Source organism: Artemia sp. Qi Xiang Cuo, chromosome 9 (genome assembly GCF_049724085.1).
Source record: "Artemia sp. Qi Xiang Cuo chromosome 9, ASM4972408v1, whole genome shotgun sequence".
In the NCBI taxonomy this organism is placed as follows: domain Eukaryota; kingdom Metazoa; phylum Arthropoda; class Branchiopoda; order Anostraca; family Artemiidae; genus Artemia; species Artemia sp. Qi Xiang Cuo.
In genome coordinates, this window is record NC_142802.1 from 49,172,051 (window position 1) to 49,180,505 (window position 8,455).

Genomic DNA, 8,455 nt, shown 5'->3' on the forward strand with positions numbered 1-8,455 from the left:
AACTCTAAGCAAATACGAATCAACAAGGCCTGCACAGTGACAAACTAGCTCACTAGCAAAAATACTTTTTTGTATAAAGCCAAATATCATTCAAAACACCCAACCTAAGACAATCATTATCTTTCCAAACAGAAAACCAAAGCTTTGCACAGGAGCACACTTTGGAGATTAACTTAAAGAAATGAGTAGTATGTGGACACCCTACAGAATCTTGAAATCAAAACATGGCTTGTCTTGAGTTCTTTAATTTGACTGGGAAGCAATGCACTTTCAATGGTGCTGGTAGTTATTAATTCTTAGCAGGCCCATATGAAAGCATAAGCCATGTTGCTTGTTGGAGATGATACCATTATTAACAAGGTGTTGAAGAAGCATGTTATAAACAATCCTCTCAAGGATTTTCATGGCAGTAGATGTGAGGTGGATAGATCTATAGTTTTCAGCTTTGGATCTATCCCGCTTTTTTAAAATTAGGCTAGTTCTCATCAGGAGGGGACTTTCATATGATCAAGTGAATGTTGGAAAAGTATAGCCACTTGATTGATCTTTGGGTTACTGAACATCACCTCTTTAGCTTCACTTATTCCCAGACTATGCAACTTAGTCCTCTTAAAATTGATTTTCAAGCCTATTCTTGTGCCTTGAGCTCTCAAAATATCTAAAACCATTCATTTTGGTATCATTTTTATCTAGGACACTCAAATCATCAGCATAATCTAAGTCTTAGAGGGTTTTACTTTCCCATTTGATTCCATGCTTTTGCATATCCTATGCTGTGTCTTTTAGGACAAAGTCCATCAAAATGATATCATAATCAGTCAGGTTAAACTGAATGTCTTTAAGTCTATATACCCGATAGGCCTACCCATTATACACTGGGTCAAACCATGGAAACAACAACAAAGAAAGACATTATTAAGGCTATATATGCGCCCATCAGAGGTGGGTGAGGTGTATTGTCAGAGGAGATTAAGAGGGGAGTAAAATAAGGATCTTAGTGGTAAGCCTAGGGTAAAAGACCTTTTTTGGGAAAGATCACCTTTCTTGAGCATTCTGGAAAAATAGAAATAGGTTCTTGGACCACCCCTATTTACTACAGCATGATGCAATGTAAGGGTAGTAACAAGAGCCTTGTCTTCTTGTTGAAATTTATACCAATAATTGTTCAGCATAAATTAAAAATGTGGTTTCTGTTTTGACAAGCAATTAAAAAGAAAAAAAAAACATATTTAATATTTTTGATTTATAGAATAAATATCAAGCAATAAAAGTTACATTTTTAGAATCAGAAGAAAATCAGCTTTCTGTTAATATGTGAATAAAACTAAAACACTGTATATACATCAAAAAAGGATAAATGGTATTTCCGAAAATATGCCCTTCTAGGTAAGGTCATCAAAGGTCAGGACACTCTAGAGGGAGAAGGAGTAGAGGTAGGTAGCCTACTTCAAAACACATTCCTGGGACATACCCTAGCCTATAGACTCATCCCTGAAAGTTTTATTTTCATAACCTAACCCCTTTCCAAGATAGCCAAAAGTAGGTTAAGTGGAATTTTACCATTATTTTTATATCCTACAGAATGCAGGCCAAGTCTATAGGGTAAAAATTTACAATTGTGACTCCTGATAAGGAGACATGTTAAAAAAAAAAACAATTCTTAGTTTCAAATATGTATAATGATCCTGGTTAACATATTATCCAAGGGGAGAAGCTTTATTCTCAAATCTTTCCTCTTTCTCCAACTTAAAAGAAAAAAATATAAATTTTCACCATGCTTTGAGAAAATGTGTAGATCTTTTGAAATTATTGCTATAAGGGCTACTTTCCCATTATATGGGCACTTCTAAAAAGTTAAGTTTGGTTAATGTTAATGAAATGAAATAAAATAGGATGTATATATAATAGTTTATAAACAAATTTGGGCTATATATTTGGACATTCGGGGGGGGGGAGGAGGTTAAAGCATTGCATATATTAAATACATAACCTAACCTAGGTACCTTTTTCTCCCCCTAAACCCCCAAAAACAACAGTTTAAATATTGTAAATTCAATGAGAAACCACACTCTTCATGGGCGCCCAAAAACTGAATTTTAGGGGGGGGCTTACCTGGTCTAATCAGCATTTACTTAGGCAGCGTGATAGCACTGCCTAAGTAAAGAGGGATGTGGGCACAATATATTGTTTATTTTTAGACCAGGGCACTTCTTATAGAAAGAAATGTCATAGGAACTCCAAAAGACCTCACTGAGGGCAGCCATCTCCCCCTCTCCCACGTCAATCACTTCCCCAAACACATCCAATCAAAATTTTGAGATAGACATTTTGTTCAGTGTAGTTTTAAGGTCTGGAAATTATGACTTTGAAAATGACCCCCCCCCACAAACCTCAGAGCAAGGGTTGTAAGTTATGGCCTGTGGGGATATAAGGTTTTTTATAGGAAGGGGGCTCATTTGGTTGGTAATCAGAAGTTCTACTGGCCTTTTTAACAGTTGAAAGTGATTGGAGGTCATCCAGCCCCCTCCTCATACACCAATCATTTCCCCAAACAAATTCAATCATAATTTAATAGATAGCCATTTTGTTCAGTGTAGTTGAAAGGTACAGAAATGATGTTTTTGAGGATAACTCCCCCCCCCATATAGCCCTCAGGTCAAGGGTTGTAAGTTATGCCATGGGGAGATATAAGGTTTTTATAGAAATTGTTGTTGTTTTAACTTCAAGAGGGCTCATTGGATTGGTAATCAGAAGTTATACTGCTCTTTTTAAGAGTTAAGTGATCAGAAGTCAAATACCCCCCCCCCCCCACACACACACACATTGTATTTTCCAAAAACGCATCTGATAGAGATTTTAAGATGGCCATTTGTTGTTGTAGAAACTTTAAAGTGCTCAGTTGGTTGGTAACTGAAAGGACTAGTACCTTCTTTAATAGTCAAAAGTGATTGGAGGGCAAACCCCCCCGCCCTATGGTCATCGTTTCCCCAAACACTTCCAGTCAAAATCTTGATATAGTTATTTTGTTTGACATAGTTTAAAAGTCCAGAAATTATGTCTTTCAGGACGAGAACCTCCTCATGGTCCTCAGGGCAAGGATTGTAAGGTATGCCCTGAGGGCATTTAAGAGTGCCCTGAGGGACACTTTGGAGGGGGCTCACTGGATTGGAAATTGGAGGTTGAAGAGCCATTTTTAAGAGTCAAATTTATTGGAGGTTAGCTATACCCCATCCCATGTTCTATTTTCCCCGAACGCATCCAATAGAAACTTTAAGATAGCCCTTTTTTCAAAATTAGACCAAAGATCTCATAGCACGGCCTTTGGGGTTGACACAACACCCCAAAGTATGGGGATAAGGGTTTTATGTTATACTCCTGGGGGATGTAAGGTTTTTATGAAGTGGTGGTATTGTGAACTTTAGAGGAGTCTCATTTGATTGGAAATGCATACTTCTAGTTTCATTTTAAGAGTCAAGCATAATGGAGCAAAAATAGCCCCCCCCCCCTCTCCTTGATATCCTCTTCTCCCAAACACATTTGATCAAACTTGCAAGACAGCCATGTTGTAGCCAATAGCCCAAAGAGAATATAACAATATCTTCAGTAATCAAATATAAGAAATATTTAGGTGGATGTTGAACTAAATCAAAACAAACTATGAGCATGTGAACTTTCAAAAAGGTGACAAAGCAATATCCCAAGAACAATTTATATTATTAAGTTAAATATTTAAGAGTAAGTTGTGGGGGATTGTGAACTAGCCAGAAAGCACTATGTGTATACTTTTAATACTACAACTACAGTTACTGTAACTTAATGATGCTTAGAGTATTAAGGTGAAACTTCTAGGAAGTGTTTAGGGGGCATTCCAATTAAACAAAAAAATTGTATACATGCAGGTTTTCAAAAAGGTGTATAAGCCATATCATAGGCAGCACCACTCTAAAATAGCTAAAAATATCATTGAAACATTTAAAGAAGCTAATTCAATTCAAAATTAAAAGTTCTAGGATCATTTCTAAGAGTAAAAAAGAGATTGGAGGGAAATCAGCCCATCTCTTAAGCCGATTTATTTCCCAAATATATATAGTCAAAATTTTGAGACAACTATTTTGTTCAGCATAGTAGAATGGTCCAGCAACTATACCTTTAGGAATATTGGGCATGTAAACCCCCACAATTATGCCAAACTATGGATTTGTATAGAAAAAAAAAAGATACAAAATATTATTTTTTTTCATGAAAATGACTTTTTCAATAAAAAATGAATTCATCTAAAAAAAAAACTTTTTCCACAAAACAAGCTTTTCAAAGAAAAGTACAGAGCTCCATTAAGCCAAAAATGAAGTCAAGTAATCATCCAAGATTAAAACTAACACAAATGACTATCAACAAATAAATGAAACTCAAAAGGAACAGAAATTAGAATGAATAGCCAAGTCAAACTCAAAACAAGCAAAAATTAACATTAGTAGGGCTGATAACCCCCATGCCTTCTCAAGACCAGAACATAATTTGCACTTTACTGAAAACAAAATACATATAAATGTTTTCACTTTTTCTTACTTAAATAAGTAAAAAACTTTTTTTCTCACCTTTTTTACCCATTTTTTATTTAAAGGAATAAATATCAGTATAGGAAAATTAAACTGACAATCCTTGGTCATTTTACGTTTTTTCAGTAAAACCTAAGTTATGTTCTGGTTTTGAGAAGGCATAGGGCTCATCAGCCCTAGTAATGTTAATTTTTGCTCATTTTGAGTTTGACTTGGCTATTTATTATAATTTCTGTTTTTTTTTTAGTTTCATTTAATTGTTGATAGTGATTTGTGGTAGTTTTACACTTGGAACATTATTAGACTTTATTTCTGCCCATTTTTGGCTTAAAAAAGCTCTTTACTTTTCTTTGAAAACTTATTCTGTGGAAAATTCTTTAAATTAATACAAATTTATGACACAGTGATTCAGCCAGGGGGGGCAGCCCTTGCCCCCCCCCCCGTATGGGCACCCATGACACTCTTTGGTCAACTTAGATAAGAATTACCCACTTTATGAGTCTCCATTACTGCATTCATTTGACTGTCTATAGCTGAAGTGCCCATATAATGAGAAAGCAGCCTATAAGTTTGTTTTTATAGATGGTGTTCAATCCCCATATTGAGTTCTGTTTTTTTAAACCAAATTTTAAAATACAGTTCTAAGACATTGCTGAATATCTTAGAACCTATATATTAACAGAATATATACCCCCACCCCCATTGTGTGCAAATATATACTCAAAATTGCATTTTGAGTCTAAATATAACCTTCATATGCATCACAGACAAATTCTATCCCTACCCCCATGATGTGAAAATATATACCCTGATTTGGATATATTTAGGGGTTAAGTTAAAGTTCATTTTGTTATATTTAAATTCAGAATGCAAATTTCAGTATATATTTGCCCATTAGGGGGGTAAGGATATATAATCTGTTAGTAGATAGGTTCTAAAATATTCATCAATGTCTTAGAACTGTATTTTTAAATTTTGTTTAAAAAAATGGAACTTAAGAAGGAGATTCATGCCAGTTAAATGTCATCTAAAAAACAAATTTATAGCAACAATTTCAAAAGATTTACATATTGCATTGAAAGCATGCAAAAATATAAATTTTGTTTCTTTTAAGTTGGAAAACAAAAGAAAAAAGAGGAAAGACTTGGAGATAAAGGTTCTCCCCTTGAATAATATGTTAACAAGGATCATTATACATATTTGAAAGTAAGAATTGTTTTTTTTTAACATCTCTCCTTATCAAGAGTCACAATTGTAAATTTTTACCCTTGTGATAGCCTCAGGTCTATCACCAATGGGATACCACCAGATGGCTAATTTGACAGTGTATAGGCTATATAGCCTATACAAATCTTTGAATTAGCCAACTGACCAGCCAGTAGGCTATTTTCAGCCTAGGAGCCCAGCTGGACATAAGGAAACATAGCCTATTATACTCCATAACATGCAGAATAATCCTAGGCTAGTTAGCACATTTTGCAGGGGGAGAGCCTTTATCTTCACTTCTTGCCTAAGAAATTCATGAATTTCTTAGAACCTGTAGGCTAGCTATATCCACAGAATATGTACCCCCCCCCTAATGTGCAAATACAGGCTATACCTAGAATTGCATCCTCAAACTAAATATAACATCCCTTTGCATTACAAATGAACTTTACTCCCGTATTAGCCATGTGGTGGATGTCCATTACGTAATTAATTTAATAGACGGAAAACATTCTTATTTCAAGTTACTCTAAACCTTTGACTTGATTGATTTATCAAGTATTCTGATCTGAGAGATTTGAGTCTCCTCTTGACAGCAATGTCAGTTGAGACTTCTTTCAATATGACTAATTTTCTTCCTTCTCAGCACAACGCCATTAGCTGCAAATACTTTCAATACAACTTAATACAACTCAGCTTCAATTAATACAACTCAGCTTCAATCTAAAAAGAAAAGACAATCTTCCTAATAGTAGATTGTACTTCCTTTATAGTAGGATTTTTTTTTTTTTTTCTTTTTTTTTTTTTTTAATGGTGTCCGAAATCAGGCACTGTCCAAGTGCTGCGGTATTACCCGCGGCACAAGATTACCAAAGGGATAAACTATACTTTTAATTAAATTGATGATGGGGCATCACCTTTATTAAGCCCAAGAAAGAAAAAAAAATCCAAGTACGTGCCTGTGTTATGTACGCACCAATATTAGCTTCCTTATTTAGCTAACTAATTTTGATAAGATTTTACTTTTCCTATTTTAGTTTAGCTTTTTTCTTAGTTTAACCGTGATAGTTTAACACGGACATATATCATTGCTAAAACCATCAATCAAACCTATTATACATACAAGATCAATCCCTTTTTCAACACTGACAATACAGCAATTACATTACTATCAGCATCAGATAAAATCATTTTCTCTACCACTTTCCTGTATAAACTTAATAAACAGGTCTGTCATCCTATACTTCAAAGAATCATCATCAATCAAAATTCCTAATGCAAGTACTACTGAAAATTCTCCTAAATTTTCCTTTTTGCACAAATTCATCATTTCTTTTCTCAAATTTTCATACTCCTTACATTCAACAACATAATGGAAAATACTTTCTATCTCACTACAATTATCACACTGAGGACTATCAGTTTTGCCTATGATAAACAACCTATGCTTAATACCTACATGGGTCGACCAAAAACGGGAAATTAAGCAACCATATTTTCTTTTTAATCTACTATAATTTTTCATATCAAAGCCAGGCTTCTTTTTCTGGGTAAGAGCTATATTACTACTATTATCCCTCATTTCCTCAAAATGTTTTTGGTAAATCTTTCTAACCATCTCTCTAATCTGTTTATATGTTTCTGTAGGGGGTGTAAGGGTCATATTTTGTGCTGTCAGTTTGGCATATTTGTCTGCTTTTTCATTCCCTGCCACCCCCACATGGGCTGGACACCACAAAAATTGTATCACTATTCCTTTTCCAACAATCTTCAGAATTGAACTATAGCACCTATGGACTTCATCATTTTGTTAATTTGGAAAATTCTTTAGGGACTGGAGGGCAGATTTTGAGTCACTGCATATGAGGAACTTAGATTGGTTTTCATCACTTTCACTAGTTTTCCTCAATACCCATTCTAGTGGACTTTCAATTGCTTTTATTTCTGCCAATAAAACCGTTGATTCTTTACTTAGTGACTTTGTTATCACTGTATTTAATTCTGGAACCACTGCTGAACAACACACTCCTAAACCATTTATTTTTGAACCATCTGTATATATTTTATTATATTCTTGGTACTGGCTATTCAAAACTGAGAGGACTTCATCTCTCAGTATTTTGGGGTTCTTTTCCACTTTTTCCAAGTAATCAATCTGACACTCAATCTGAACCCAATCCCAGGGGGAATTTTTGGTGGTTTTTCATAACGTAGCATTTGGGTAATAGGTACTTCTATACTTTCCTGGGTTAGTAGTTATTTAAATTTTTCAAAAACAATTAGACGTTTCCTTATTGTATGGTGATTTCTAGTGGGGGTCCCACCAGGTTCAACTATCAGTTTCTTAACTGGGTGATTAAAATCTGCTTTCCATAGCTGGTTCATGTATCCTATAAGCATTTTCTCCCGTATTGTGTTGAGTTTCTCCACTCCAGACTCACCCACGAGAAAAGGAATTGGGGTGCTCTGTTGAGCTCCAAATACTAATTTCAGGGATGTATTCTTTATTGTATCAAGTTCTCTGAGAGTAGATTCTAGGGCAATGCTGTACATCATACTCCCATTATCAATTTTAGGTCTTATGTATTTGATATAAAATTGTCCTGCTGTAACTTTGTTTACATCATGCTTCCCACATGAAAGCATCTTCATCAAATTCAGTTGCTTTGCAGAGGATTCTTTTAGATATTTGA

The 8,455-nt window shown here is 34.7% G+C and overlaps 1 protein-coding gene across 1 annotated transcript in view; it reads right to left on the bottom strand.

The window, feature by feature from the left end:
* Nucleotides 1-6,429, bottom strand: part of pont (RuvB-like helicase pontin) — a 45,398-nt gene extending 38,969 nt beyond the window's left edge. Inside the window, exon 1 of the mRNA XM_089094074.1 lies at nt 6,298-6,429. The gene's annotated coding sequence lies outside the window, so the exon portion shown is untranslated. The remainder of the gene's footprint in view (nt 1-6,297) is intronic.
* Nucleotides 6,430-8,455: the final 2,026 nt, after the last annotated feature.